General features: G+C 45.4%; 1 protein-coding gene across 4 annotated transcripts in view; it reads right to left on the bottom strand.

Moving 5' to 3' along the window:
• The window catches only part of Cacna2d3 (calcium voltage-gated channel auxiliary subunit alpha2delta 3), an 844,969-nt gene that overhangs the window by 790,390 nt on the left and 38,428 nt on the right, over positions 1-16,151 (bottom strand). The gene's annotated exons all lie outside the window — the stretch shown is intronic.

The following is a 16,151-nucleotide window of genomic DNA, read 5'->3' as shown; positions in this document are numbered from 1 at the left end:
GTGTGTGTATCTACTTCCAAAAGCACACAGGAAATCTGAAAGCTCGTGCCTGTCTGAAGCTACAGGAAGGCTGAGCTGCTGGCAGACAAAAGATGCCTTCTCTCCTGCCCACCTCGTGAAGCAGAGATACCACGTTTGCCAAGTAATCAATACCTGATTGTCTCCATGACTTCAGAGAGTATTCTACAAAGAGGCCAGGGTAGGGATCCAGTAGCACTGAGGCTGATTCCAGAAGACAAAGATGCGTGGGAAGCAGCAAAGCCTCTCAAGTCCAGTGCCACCAAGAGTCTAGGAGTAGCCTGGCCACAGAGCAACCCCAGAGAAAGGACCAGATGTAGCCGGGGGAGGGGGAGGTGCAGATCCCCTGTTTACTACGACATGGCCTCCGTTTTACCTTACCTTCCTTGGTTTTGCTTCCATCTCTATGGTAACTGGAGTGGGAGTCAAGAGCCAGCCTTGAAAATGATCATCAGAAACCATCTTCTAATTCTATTTCCATGGAAACAGATGACAGATCAGTGGAAATAAGGTAATATTTTTAAGTGAGGTAATCCTTTAAAAGAAAAAAAAAACCCTCCCTCACCAGTTTCCCACCAGTTTTTCAGAGAGCTTGAGTTTGAGAGTGTCCACTGCTCATAAAGTATAAATACAACAACATTCTTCTGAGGCTAAAGGTAAATTGAAGAGACAAAGAAGAACAAGACCATGAAGTAAACTAGCGAAATAAAGAAAATATCATCTCAGCAGCAATCTTAAAAACCACAAGTAGAACATTCCATACCCACCACAAGCATGCTCTTTTGCCCTTCGCCTTTAAGACAGAATGACCACCACATATCGTAGTTTTCACCAAAGAAAGTAAAGACAGGGCTAGGGGCGTGGCCTAGATGCAAAACTGCTGGCTTCACCAACATAAGAACCTGAGTTTGGATCCATAAAAGGCACATTAGAAATCCAAGTGGGGTGGCATAGGTCTGTAATCCTAGCACCGAAGGGTCGGGGAGAGTGGAACATTGGATCTTGCTGGCCAGCTAGCCCAGGCAAGTCATTAAGAGATGCTGTCTCTAATAAAAGGGAGAAGGTGCCTGAGGGCCAACACCCAAGGCTGTCTTCTGGCTGCCATGCTCACATGTTCATTCACACATTTGCACACTCAAAAGTATCCCTCCACGGCTTGGACCTGCCTCAACTTAATGTACCAGGCTCTGCTGACTCCCCATGGGAGACCTTGCCTTGGAGGAAGTGAGAATGGGGGGGGGGGAAGCCTGGTGAGGGTGGGAGGAGGGAGGACAGGGAAATCTGTGGTTGGTATATAAAATGAATAGAAAATCTCTTAATAACAAATTTTTAAAAAATAGTATGAAGGTTAAAAAAAAGTATCTCTACGCACACACACGTGAAAAAAAAAGATATTTGCTAAAATATAAATAAAGCTTTGAAATAGGAGAGCCATGTGTAGGGATAGGATAATTTTCTAAAGCCAGCTACTCCCTACCATAAGCACTAGGCAGCCTGAATGTTCAGAATTGACACCAACACCCGAGGGCATCAACCTGGTCCTGCCTGCTCTTTCCGTGAGCACAAATGTGACTTAGCAACCCACAGGTGACCTGCAAGATCCGTCTTGTGACATAAGGTTAGTCTGAGACCCAAAATAGAGAACCACGGGTAGAGAACCTGGATTTGCAGGCTGAAATGGTAACAAATCATAGCAGTTTAGGTCCAAAATAGACTGGGCTCGTGAGAGCTGCTGTCTTCAGATAGGTAGTGTTCCTGCTTAAGTGAATGGAAGGGGCAGAGCATTTGGGAAGAGGCTCGCACATAGAAAGGGTTCACCCATCTGATTCTCAGGTGTGTGGTAGTAATAGCTGCCGTGCATGGGAGACTCTCTCTTTGGAAGGCCTGTACTCAACACATCATATGCATCTCACACAACCCATTCCACACCCCAGGTGTCAGAGCAGACACTAGTGGCTCCAAGTCACCCAGCCAGCTCCTCTGCTTGGCCGGCTGAAATAGTGATCACAAACACTTCCAGAGTATTCTATCCCGACCAAGGGGACAATAAGGACTTTCATAGTAAGTAGAAGTTTACTAGGGAATGACTTGGGTTGTCCGCAGAAAGCATAGGCAAATGCTTTTTTGACAAAGACTAAAAATTATATTGAAGAAAAGCAAGTTCTCACTTAATGGCTGATGGATCACTCGCTACTCTTACAGAGGATCCGAATTTAGCTCCCAGCACCCATGTCCAGGGCCTCACAATCAACTATAACTTCGGGTCTGGGAACTCTGATGCCCTCTTCTGGTTTTCACAGGTACCTGCAAGCATGTGCACATACACAATCAAGCACACACATAAACACAGAAATTACAAAATGAATCTTTAAAAAAAAAAACATGCTCTTTAAAAAAACAGAAAATGATACATGTGAGAAACAAAGCACAAATTTTCATATTTAGAAAACAGAAAATCAGCCGGGCGGTGGTGGCGCACGCCTTTAATCCCAGCACTCGGGAGGCAGAGCCAGGCGGATCTCTGTGAGTTCGAGGCCAGCCTGGTCTACCAAGTGAGTTCCAGGAAAGGCACAAAGCTACACAGAGAAACCCTGTCTCGAAAAACCAAAAAAAAAAAAAAAAAAAAAAAAAAAGAAAGAAAGAAAACAGAAAATCTGGTTGATTTAAAAATAATAATAATAATAATAATAATAAACATCCCTTAACAAGGGGAAGCCTGAAATTGCTCTGTAATGAAAAAATGTAAAGCAGTTTGGGAAGTAAACACAAACATATCAAAAGAAAATGCTCTCATATTTGCTAACCATCACATGACCGCAATTTCCCAAACTTCACAAGATAATGGCTACAAGAGACAGGTCCAGCCCGTCTGGGAAGCAGACTGTGAAGGCTGACCCAGAGAAAACAAGTAGGCGCACACTGCTGTGCTTCCCGCACACACTGCAGCAGGAACATGGCCGAATTAAAACATTATAAAATGCACAAATTGGCCACCATCATTATCCCCACAAAAGAAGTCAGAAAATAAGATAATGGCAAGGAATTGCTCTGACACAGAGAAAAGCTTCAAGGACGTGAGCAGAAACACGTGCTGAAGGCAGCATTAGTCAGGGCAGGCGTGGCTATGGGCCAGGGGAATTATCTCTCTGAAACACATAAAAAGAAACTCTGAAACTAGGCAAACCATTCAGAGCAAGGGTAGCAGAAAAGCTCACCGTGGGCTGGAAGTGTAAAGTCAGGGCAAATGGACCGCACTTGGTGTGACGTGAGGTATATAAAGGCCCACTCTCTGACGCGTGCCATGAGCTCCTACACAACCAGGCCCTTCCATATCCAGAGCATCTCCAAAGCACTGAAATCTTAGCTCTGAGAAGTTCACAGTCTGTGCTATGCTGGCACTCGAGGAAAACAGGGGACATCAAATTGCTGAATCTACTTGTACCCTGGAAGAGTTGCGCGTCTGTGAAGTTGGTTAGGCACAGATGCAAATGTAAGGATGTGGTGAATTTCCTGACTTCTAGGGCAGTGGTTCCCAACCTTCGGAATGCTGTGACCCTTTCATACGGTTCTTCGTGTTGTAGTGACATCCTCAACTACAAAATTATTTTCACTACTATAATTTTGCTACTATTATGAATCGTAATGTAAATATCTGTATTTTCTTATGGTCTTAGGGTATGAAAGGGTTATTCGAACCCTAAATGGGTTGTGACCCACAGGTGAGAACCACTGCCTTATGGTGAGGTCCGAGAGGTCGTGCAGGAACTCAGCCAATGCAGTGAGTGGGACTGGAGAGAAACATAACCAATCACTGATACCACCACCCACCTCCACTTCCAAGGAAAACTTGAGGGCTTCGACAAAGATTCAAGTTCATCATGTTATGGTTCTGACAGCCCCTTATCAGGAGAAAAGTTAAAGCTAGCAAATTGCCATAATATTTAAAGATGAACTTTCTAAACAATAATAAAAGGAGAAACAAAGCCTGAACTTCCTGGGTTTTTTTTTTTTTTTTTACAAACGAAAACTTTCTGGGTGGGAAAGGTCAAAGGCCACACACCCCTCTTTAGTCTTCAAGGACTACATGAGTTTTGCATAGATGTTCCGTTTCCACTCAAGTTCACTCAGCCACACACTGTAATTATTAGTGAGTTTCTGTTCCAAGATGGGGCAGACTATGTCTGTTTCCATAACAACGTGGTTCAGACTTGAGTAAGAAAGAATCTGTACTTTCAAAAAGAGGTGAGCACCCAGCTTGCTTGTATGCCCGCCTGAAAAAAATCATCTCACAGTAACTCACGACCCTCCGCAGCACATTAGCAACCCTTCTAGAAACCTTTAATCCCCAAATTGCGTTATTATTAAACTTCCTTGCAATGGGCTATTTTAATACTAATTGTTGCCTGAATTATGGATCTGACTAATAACATAAGGTAATAATGTGCACTTTAGGATGGAGAAGGATGCAATTTTTTTTTTTGCCAAAGGTCAAAGAGGAGAGACCCCAAAGATGTTCTCTTGGAAAGAATTCCAAAGTCAAAAAAGTTAAAGAAATTCTGATTAAACAAATTGAACAGCTTTCTGTGTTCTGAGACTTCCCCACGCTTTCCTCTTGCTAATGGTTCCCTGCCTCTTCCAAGGCAGGAGAGTAGGCTTCATCCACAGCCCTGAACCTCTTCACAATCTTTCTTGTCTAAGTGCCCTAGGCTGAACTGGCAGGACTTTTCAGTATTGAAACCAGAGCAGCACTGGACAATCTGGGACAGCTGCTCTCCCCACCCTGCCCTCAGCACCATGAGAGACTCCCTCTGAGCCCCTGACACTGACGTTGGAGTTGGTAGAAAGCTCTTCTTCTTGGTGAGGGGCCAGGAATCATTCTTGATTTCTCTTGTTACCCTAGCACCTACCAAAATGCTAGCACAGGATGCTCAACAAGTACATGTTTAGGAAATAAATTAATGCGGCCGATGAAGATGGAGGAGCATTTTAGACAAAGCCCACTTCTCTTCCTAATTGCTCATTATTACTAGGTCCAAGTAGATGAAAATGCCCTTTATCTAGGTTGAAATGATGGAAGAGTAACAATTTCAAGTTTCAACCTAATTCCCATACTGTCATTCCAGAACTAGAAAATACCTAAATTGGATGGCCACCTTCCCCATACTCCTGTGGCAGAAGGACAGGGACTGAACTGAACCATCAAGATTAACACGAAGAGAAACAAAGGAAGACCTGGATTTCTTCTGGTGTGCAGAAGTGGATGAGAGTCTAATCCTGTGATGTGTCAACTTGGGGGAGTCAGGCATTATGTAAATGTCCTAGAAGGCTCATGGGCCACATGGGCCAGCTCTCTGGGGCTCTGGCCCAGTCCACTCTCATTCTTGCGAACATCTCTCCTTCTTTAGCAAGCTCTATCTCTACGTGTAATCATGCACCCATCCCTAATGCAACCCTTTCCTCGTGACACAAGAGCCCGGATCGGGGTGGGCACCCTCTTTCCTTGGCTCTATGGCTCTACACTCCGCTCACACTGGGCTTTCTCATTGTTCCTTTGACCCCCATGTCAAACTTAAAGACCTGACTTTTTCTCTACCTCCCTTCTTTCTGGAAGCACATGGATTCCCTGTTCGCCTGTCCTGTTGTTTTTCTCTCAAACTTTTATACAATTGTCCTCAAGCTTCTTTGAGTCCATTTCAAAACTATTTTATTAATGAGAACCCAACAGAAATCCCAGTTTTCTTAGTAGCAAGTCAGTGTCAGATAATTGCTCTCTTGGATGCCAAAAGTCTTGTCTAGTTCAGTTTTCACCAACACCCCAGACATGGAATGAGCCACTCAGAAGGGGAGACCACCCTCAAATGTACAAAAAGGCCCCCACTTTTGTCACACCCAAGCAGCTGGCAGCAATACTCTGCAAAGCGACCAGAGTTTGCCAAAGCCCCTAAGTCAGAGGCTCAACAGGAAACAAGCGCATGGGTCCAGAGTGAATAATACGTTTTCTGCCAAATTAAATAAACGCTTTTGCTCAGACTTTACAGCAGCAGCCTGGAGTCAAGAGCCTCACTGCTCTCAGAAAGGTGAGAGCAGCCGCTGCAGACTCCTGGAAGAGAGGCCCAGGGAAGGCCGACCGTGGGCTGTGCACATGAGCTTGGCAAGGAGAACGCCAGATGGGCCAGCTTTCTCCAAATGTGTCAGAACTTTCTGATTGGCTGGCCACTTACAGGAGACACCCAGAGGTCAGGAAGTAAGGAAATATGTACTAAGTTCAGTTTCCTTTAAGCCCTGGTAAGAGGAAAGACACCAAAGCCAGAAGTGAAGGTTAGAAGTGAAGTAGACAAAAAGACTAAAGAGGCAGGAAAACAGATAGAGAGGATGAAGAGAGCACACGCACACACACACACACACACACACACACACACACACACACACACACACACTGGGGGGCTGAAGGAGCTTGCACTCCAACAACTCGGAAGCTCGGTAGGAAGCCAGGCCATGGAAGGAGCAGACCACCTGTCGTAGAACAGCACTTGGGAGTGGAGGGGAACTCTGCTCCTCAATCTGTCTGGTGGCTTGTGGCTTTCAGTCTAGGAGGAACTCTCAAACCATCTGATCTTGCCATTTGTGCTTCTAAGTCTCAGGAGTATCTGTATTGCTTCAATTAAATCACATTTCTTGATTGTATTCCTTCCATGGCTTTGAACAGAAAATATTTCATATCTGGAACTTTGTGACTAGCCTTCCCTTCCTCTGTAACTGTGAAGTGCTTACTGATCATGGCCTCTGCCATCTGTGAATGCATCCCTAAATGAGCCTTGCCACTTCTGGGGTCAATCCTGCCACCCAAGAAACCAGTCACAATGTGCAAGGCATACCCAGATCACAAGAGCTTCTATACGGGTAAACTAAAGTCCCTCTGTGGCTCCTTGGAACACTTATCAGAATCACACTGGTAAAGCAAGTAATTAATGCCTGTGACAAAGATGAGAGAAGACTATAGCTACATCCTCACTAACTAACTCTGTTGACCTGCTGGCTGTCCCCAAGAAATGGCTATAATCTTCAAACTGAAACAAAAAGGGCTGGAGAGGTGGCTCAGTTGGTCAAGTGTCTGGCATGCAAGCATGATGTCATGAGTCTGGATCTGCAGTACCCATGTAAAGTCTAGGAATGGTGGTGCACCTCTATAACCCCAGCATTGGGGCAGGGTGGAGATAGCATATCCCTGAAGCTAATTCATCAGCCAACCTAGCTGAATCAATGAGCTCTGGACACAAGAGAGACTCTGCCTCAAAAAATAAGGTGGAGATCAATCATGGAAGACATCCAATATTAACCTCTGGACTTTCAATGCACTTGTATACATGTGTATCCTCACTGGTACATGCACATACATATAAAACACACACACACACACACACACCTATTTATATTATTAAACTAAGTGGGAATAAAGACTTGTGAAACAACTCCATAAAAGTCCTAAAATGGGAAATCCTCAGTATTACAGGTTTATAAGATTCAGAGAGACTCCCTTTTCCTGGTTAGATCGCCAACAACTCACAATCTTGCTTCTGCCTATCAACACAGAACAGCTCCAGATACTCAATCGAATGTGCTCATAAAAATGACTCTATCTAAAGTCTGTTGGGTTTGACACAGTTTGAAGCATCTGACAAGGACTAGGGAAAGCCTAGACTCTATCAACACAACAAATGGTAAAATCCACTCATCTACCCAGTTGAGCCAGTGTCATGAAAATTTGGGTTCTCCCACAGAATAGAAGCTTTAAAAATGCGTATATTTGCTAGACTTTGTAGAGGAAGTTCCTACTGAATGAAACTGATTCCAAAAGGAGGAAGATTAACTCACTGATTCAACCTTGACTGATACTGCTGAAATGGGAAGGAGGGAGAGAGGGAGGGAGGAGGAGAGGGAAGAGAAGGGGAAGAGAGAGAGATGGGGGAAGAAAAGGGAGGAGGGGGGGAGAAAAGGGAGGAGGAAGGGAACTTTCTAGGCCTTCTCAAGGCAAATCATGGTCATAGAAGAGGCTTGAAGTATCTCGTGCTTCCAAACTATGTCTTTGGGGAGGAGAGGCTCAAAACATGCCCATGAAGATTTGCCCAAATATTTTTACCTTTCACTGTTTGAATTTGATGCAAAAGCCTAGTTCTTCGGTAGAAATGAGCAGCTTTCTACCCATGCTTGGTCAGAAATGGAAATCCCTCACCTCGACGCTGATGGATCTGGGAAAATGTTCCTGGTTCCCCTAATTAAGTCTTTAGCAAAGTCACCTGAGCACCTGCCGCTGGAGTGGCCTCTCGTGGCGCCCACTCCCTCATTCTTTACCGACAAACTCATTCTCATCCTTCAGACCTTGATGGAAATGCCTTCTGCTCAGACCGAGATCTTCCTTTCTCAGCTACACACATTCCCTCCGCTCACTGTCACTCCCCCACATGACTCTCCATCTCTAGTCCCCGTTTCCTCTCCTGCCTTTGTCAGCATGCGGACACACACCCGTGTGTGTATGTCACGTGGGTGTGCGTGACTGTGTGTCAACATCGTGTGTCCTCCCCTTCCTCGCTCCTCGCTCCCCATCTTACTTGGTGAGGCAGGATACTCACTGAGCCTTGAACTCAGCTCACCGATTGACTGGCTAGAGAGCTAGCCCCAGGATCATGCTGCCACACTGGCTTTCATGTGAGTGCCAGATGTTCAAATTCAGGTCCCCGTGTATACAGAGCAGGCACTTTTTACTGACTGTGCCGGCCCTGTCACAGTTTCTTAAAAAGAGGTTTATTTTCTATTTTCCCCATTAAACTATAAGATCCAGTTGGGCAAGGGTCTGGATCCAGAGGATAACTACAATAATAAACTGGGAAATAAATACATAAAACAGGACCAGACATGAGAGTCCACTGCCCAGGGTACAAAAAAAGTCTGTGTCAGCTCCTGGTACATCTCCATGAACCTTGAGACAATATATTGTTTTAAAGCCCGACAGCAAATTCCATATACAAAATAATCAAACGCTTTTGTGCTTGGGGCTTGGAGTCCTGAAAACTGCCCCAACTCCCACAGGCTTTTATTTACAGGTTCTGGAGCCGATGCTAGATCTCTCTCAGCCTCCATACTTCTTCTACTGAGACTTCAGAGAGCTGCTTTCTTCTGATTTTTGATTTTCTGGTTTTGCATCCCTAAGACAAACAACCCCCTGGGGGCCAATAGCTTGCACCCAACATCACCTGTGATAAGCAGCACTGCTGCGTCCAGCTTTGATGTTTCCTCCCCCTGACCAACCGGAAACACCCACTGCAGTATCCCCGTGGGGGGCGTTAGGCTGCACGTACTGAACTAAGGGGCGGAGCGCTTCCCATCTTGGTCCCCGAGCAGCAGGTGCTCAACTAAAAGGGGTGAGCCGGGAAGTGTAGGGGATTTCAGGCCAAACAACAAGGAGTCAAGGATGCGATGACATCCACTGTCCGGGCACTGAACGCTGAAGGCCTTGCAGTTCTGTCCTACTGAGCTCTGGATTTGGGGAGCACAGGGCCAGCCCAGGCCATCTGAAAAAAATAAATCCTTCCAGCCCTTTTTCCCTTGCAACAATCTGTGAATTCATTTGCATAAACCAACTCCAGAATGTCAGCAAACCTGTCCTAAAAGTAGAGCCTTCCAGAACACAGGCTCCTGGGCGAGCCAGGGTACCACAGGCTGGAGTGCTAAACAGGCTATGAACCTGACAAATGTTCCTGGACTCTCTTTTAGAAGAAAAACATTAAGCCAAATTTTCTAAGAGGGCTCTTCAACACTTCTTGTAGGAGGTATCTTTGTATGACCAAACGGGGTACTCCATTTAAAACTGAGACAGCCCTCCCAACCCACAGAAGGGCACATGATGCCCACATCTGTAATCCCTATGGAGAGATGGGAGGGAGAACAGGAGCCTGCCATTTATGAGGACCTGCCTGGATTGGGCTCATAGAGTATTCTTAGCATTCCCTAGCTAAGGGGCCCTTGACGAGCCTCTGCACCTTGAGATGAGGACTCCTGCAGCAATCACAGCAACTGGGCTGCTCTCTAGGGATGAGGAGCTCACCAGCACGAGGCAGCCTGCCCATTCCTCCAACCCCAAGGGAACAGAGAAGCTGAACAAGGTGACCTCTAAGGCATCAAAAAGTTGGCTCCACACTACATCAAGAACCCTCTGGTCCAAATGAGGTCATCCCTGACCTCACCAACAAGCCCTAGGGCAGCCAGCTTGAACATACTGCCTCCCAGGTTGGAGCTCGGTTGTCACACAGTTCCCCAGGCATTGCCGCAGTGACAAATGGCCCAAAGGTCTAAAGAACCCACTGAGAGATGTCTTGAAAGAAAAAGGTAGAAGGCTTGGAATACATTGATCAGGGTTTGGTGGCCATCGGGTCCAATCGGTGCCTTTACGGGACCAGGGAAAGCATGGATTTTTCTGTTTAGTGAGCCTTCTCTGCAAACACTCTATTGTAGAGCAACTGTGTGCCTGGTCTGGGGACATCTAAACATCTGGGGAGAGCTTATGACTTAGTGTAAGACATTACCACATGCTGGAATAAGTCAGCTAAAATAAAGCCAAGCTTAGGACAAACATGCCATACTCTCTCTCACATGCAGACACCTAGCTTCTAATTTCTCTAGGTGTGCATTTATGTGGGAGTGAGCGCATGTAGAGGCCAGAGGTCCAGGAGAAGGAAAGAAGAGGACTTAATGGGAGGGTAGCAGAGCTCATGTGATATGAAAGGAGAGGGGGAAATTCTGGGGACAGAAAGGTCCAAGTGGGGATGAGAGGAAAGTGATAAAGGAAGGTGTGGGCAGAAGAACCAACCAAAACCAAGAATGAGAGAAAATGTTAGGAGGATACCTGTATGACCAGCTCAGGATGCTGGTTAAAATAAAACCAAAGAATTCAAGACAAGCAAATAAGTAGGAGCTTGCCCATGGGAGCAGCAGTCATTCTCTCTCTGCTTAGGAATGAAACTGTCTCAATCTCTGAAGACTACATCTGAATCCCTTTCCCCAAAACAATGCCACTGGGTTCTTCTTTTTTTAAAAAAAACACAATTAAGTTTTAATTCAGGTAATATCAAAGCTCATAAAAATTTTCCCTTAAAATACTAAGTTTAATCAGGGTATTTTTATGAGGAGAAATTATCCAAAAACCAAACATCAGTCAAATGTAAATAAAGATGTCATCATTATTCAGACCATTAAGTCAGCCATTTTCACATCTGCACTAGAGATACACAGAATGCTGTCGTGGAAAGTCATATAAAAACTCTGAAAATGTCTCAGAGCTTCATAAAATTGTGCAATGAATACATCAAAATTGATCTTCTAGGGGCAGAAAGTTGGTTCAGTGGGTAACATGCTTACTACAGCAATCAGTGTCCACACAAGACCTTCATAAGATTGAACCAATCAACATCCAGCATGGAGTAAGGGGGGCGGGGGATGAGGAGCTAGGAGACAGTTGATGGCCCTGGAGAAGGGAGAAATCAGTCCTATACCCATATGTATATGAGCAGCACAAATTGAATTCAGTGAGTAATTAATATGGGGGGAAAAGTTGAGGGGGGTTGGATCAGAGAGGAAGAGTGGAGAATATGACCAAAATACATGGTCTGCATGTATGAAGTCAACATGTTAAAAATCAACAGCTGTAGTGAGCCAGAGTGTCCAGAAAGGACTTCCTGAATGTGATTCTTAGTTGTGAGATGAGACCACTGAAGGGGCATGCTACCTGAGGAAAAATGGGTAGAGAAAGTGCCTGCTGCACAAGCAGGAAGAGGGGAGTCTGGACCTCTAGTACTCACGCGAAAAGCTGTGTAGGCATGGCAGCCACCTTTGGTCCCAGCACATGGGAGGCAGAAAGGGGGCATCACTGGGGCACACTGACCTATCCAGATAAACTATAATTCAAGCTCTGGAGTCAGAAAAAAAAATGTGCCTCAGTGAATATGGTGGAGAGCCATCAAGGAAGACACTGGATGTCAAGTTCAGGCATTCATGTACATGCATGACACACTGCACACACTCATGCACACACACACCAATATACATACAAACATGTATGCACACCACATACATACACCAAAAAGGTCATTTTTATCAATTAAGCAGCACCAAGATAGTGATATCAGTAATAGATTTTTAACTAAGATGCTTGCAATAAAAGAAATAAGGGGGAAAAAAAACCTTCTCACCCGATTGCTAAATTAAAATAATTTAATTGGAACATTCAGGGGTAAAATTAAAGGGACAAGAAACTCTCATATCTGAAAACAAATGATACCCTCCATTATTCTCCCACATATTCAGTTAATACAAGGCCTGGACTGTGGGGTGATTTTCGCGCCTGTTCATGGGATGCCAAGGTGAAGAGCTAATGACCTGCAATAGGAGGCTTGCTTAGGATTAGTGGTGTGGAGCAAGCAGCATTATAATTTAGAGCTGTTGACCTTGGGAGAATAAGTGAGTGGGGGACATGATGGATTGAAACCGCATGGGTCCTCAGGACCACCACATCCGCTGGAGGAGGAAAGTTCACCAACGGTCCATTCCCCAGCCTGGGGTCTCCTCTCTGAATGCTGTGCAGGGCTGAAAGGAGAGGTGGCCAGTTCCACACGGCGGCAGAGCACATTTCAGAGCGGAACTGAGTCCCTGCCCATCTCTTACCTTCCCAGCAAACGAGGCAATATGGATTTCAGTAGTCTGCCTTACCGCTGTCCTAGGTCTGAGCCCCTCTTATTCCAGCGTGCTCAAGGCCCCTCTGTGGCTCCTTTTTCTGGGTCACACACCTCAAGTCACACTCCTGGAGGTCAAATGTATTTTTAGTGACCACATGGTCACTTTTTTTTGCCACCCCAAAAGGGTTTATGTATCAGTTGCCAAGAACATGATCAGGGGACAAAGAAGGATCCTGGGCATAGAATCAGCTTTGTTTCTTTGCATGTTTGAGCTCCTTCCTTCCTCGATATGCAGAGCCAAGAAACACCTCAGGGAGAGGAGAAGCAGCCTTCTTAGAAGCACGCATGCAGAGTCTCTAAGAACCACTCCTTGCTTATCTGTGCTGAGCTCTTCCTGCTGTGGTCCTGACACAGGTCTCCACATCGCGAGCAGAGGACAAGCTGCGCTATCCAGTGGTACCTACCCCCCAGGTCTTACCATCTCCAACTCCCAGGGACACTTAGAAAAAAAATGGGAGTATTTTCTTTCTTTTTTTTTTTTTAGTTGTAACAACTGGGCTAGGGTGGCATTTAGTGTAGACAGATTCATATAGGGAATTTTCCCTCCCCATATACCAGGAAAGTCTCTATTTTAAAAGAGAAATCTCACACTAGGGAAATGGCTGAGTCAATAATATATTTCACACACAAGCATGTGAACCTGAGCTCAGAACCCCAACACCCATAGAAAAGCTGGGTGCAGTGGTACCTATCTCTAATCCTAGCATTGGGAAGAAGGGGGCAAAACAGTTGGATCTCCAGAACTTGCTGCCCAGCCGAGCTAGTGGGTAAACTCTGGGTTCAATGGGAGATCCTGTCTCCAAACGTAAGATGGATAGCCATAGATGTAGACACTTGGCCACACACATGTAGTGTGTACATATACATACTAACATGAACATGAATATGCTTCATGAAACATACCCCCTTCTCTCTCATACACACACACACTCACACATACACACACACACACACACACACACACACACACACACACACACACACCGAGTCATAGGGGTTCACAGGGGTTATGTCTTCTAGTCCAGTGACAGAAGCTTTGGCTAGACCATTTAAGCACACACACACATGCACTCACATGGGCTCTTCATGAGCAACCACAGATTCCACTCTTGCGTCTCTCTTCTCTCACTAAGACAGCAGTTTCTCAGGGAAGAAGGAAGTCCTCAGCTCAGATCCTGAGGGGATATGGAGCAGAGCCACCACTGACCTACAGAGGCCGTTCTCATGGGGGTTTTGATCACTAGGTTTGGAGTAGACTGCAGCCACTCCCGAAGGTTTCTTGTAAGATTTTTTTTCCTCACAGTACTCACCATAACCAATGGTAGGGCAATGGAGACTGGGTCTTTGCTGGTGGTGATTCCTTCTCTTCTTGCGGTGACAAAAGACCTGAAAAGCAACTTAAGGAGGGAAGGGTTTGTTTGGGGCCAGTTTCACAGACCGTTGCAGCAGGGAAGGCAGGGAGCTAGGAACACGTGGTGCTGGACACACTGCATGCCCAGTCAGGAGCCAGTGAATACCCCTGCTTAGCCATGCTGCCCCTCATATGAAGTCCAGAACCCCAGACCACAGATGCTGGGATCCACATCCAGGCTAGAACTTACTACCCCAGCTAAATTTCTTGGAAAGTCCCTTCATACAGATCCAGAGGTTTGTCTCCTAGGTGATTTCAGATTCCATCAGGTTTCCTGTGAAGGGAAATGATTGCACCTAGCAGACCATTCCAAGTTTCCATCATGCATCACATCAAATACAACATCGTCACCACAGCCTGCACAACCCTGTATCATTTGACTCCTTACTGCTCCCCCAACTTCATTTCAACACTCTTCTTCACTGCCCTCCATTTATACTGGTTTTCTGATCACTTCTCAATCATGCAAGGAATGTTTGTCTCTGGACCTTCCACTTTTTTTCACCTTTGCCTAGACTGTATCCAGTGAGGTCTTTTCCAATATCCCTATCTTAAATAGCATTCTCAACATCTTTATCCCATTTATTTTTCATTACATCACTTAATGAGTACCTAACACTACATTATATGTCATTATTTATCATCACTTCTCATCATTTTTGTCACCAATGGGCAAGCTTCAAAGCTAAGGACCATATCTACCTTCCATATCTTTAAATCTTTAAGACTGAACTTGGCATATCACATTTTCAATAGATATTTATTGATTAGTTAAAGGCCTGGCTGTATTCCCTACTCAATTATAAGGTCCATGAAGGCACAGCATGGACCCTTTGAGAAAGTGTGCACTTCTCAAGCTGGTCACAATGGTATTTCCCAACTACATATTCTTTTGAAGATCTTTACCACTCTCTCTTCTTCCACATGGATGGACCAACCAATACGGTGTAAGTAATGACAAATTAAGTCAGGTCCTCAAGGGCCATGAACTCTACCTTCACCTCCTGGGGTATTAGTTCCTAAAACTCAACTGCCTCCTTAAAAACAATCCCAAGCTGGGCAGTGGTGGCGCTCGCCTTTAATCCCAGCACTCAGGAGGCAGAGGCAGGTGGATCTTTGTGAGTTCCAGGCCAGCCTGGTCTACAGAGCGAGATCCAGGAAAGGCATAAAGCTACACAGAGAAACCCTGTCTTGAAAAGCAAAAAAAAAAAAAAAAAAAAAGCCCAAACAAAAAGACTACATGATAGGTCACCTGTGGGGTTGCAGCCAATAACCCAGCTAAGACCTCACATACATGGAAGTCAATCTGCCTCCAAATAATTCCAACCTTATCCCAACCTCCATCTTTCCAGATGTGCAGAGGCCACCTGTCCAACAAGATCCCTGAGTTGCCAGGGAGTTTGGGTGGGGTGGGGTTGCTACTATGAAATAGTAACTATAACATCTCTATCTCCACCATATGACCTAAACCTGGCACTTAGCAGAATCTCAGTGAATTATCCTTGAGGGATATACTGGCTCTTGCCCATAGTCCTCATCTCTAGACGTAGACTGCATTTCATGTACTTCCTTGACTCCAATAATTCTTAGGAAGAGCATACTGCCCATGACCTGAAAGGACCCTACAAGATTTCTGGGGGCTCCAGATAACTCTGAATGGCCCTGACGATGAATGTGAACCAGACTGTGAGCTGAAGCCTCTCCACACTGCTGGCTGGGAAGACCAGTGGTCACACCCAGAGTGCTCACCACTATCTTAAGATTAGGAAATGATGAGGCACTGGCATCTACACCAGGCTGGCCTCAGCTCAGCCTTTGCAGCAAGTCCTAAAGGAGTCACTTGTCAGGTACCCAGTAGAAACTGAAAGGCCATTGAAGACAGCTTTTTTGTACATCATGATTCTGGGAAGACTGTGAAGTTGCTACCTCAAAAAGCAACA

Source organism: Peromyscus leucopus, chromosome 9 (genome assembly GCF_004664715.2).
Source record: "Peromyscus leucopus breed LL Stock chromosome 9, UCI_PerLeu_2.1, whole genome shotgun sequence".
NCBI lineage: Eukaryota > Metazoa > Chordata > Mammalia > Rodentia > Cricetidae > Peromyscus > Peromyscus leucopus.
Note: the sequence above shows the minus strand (reverse complement) of the source record. Positions and strands in the feature narration are given on the sequence as shown.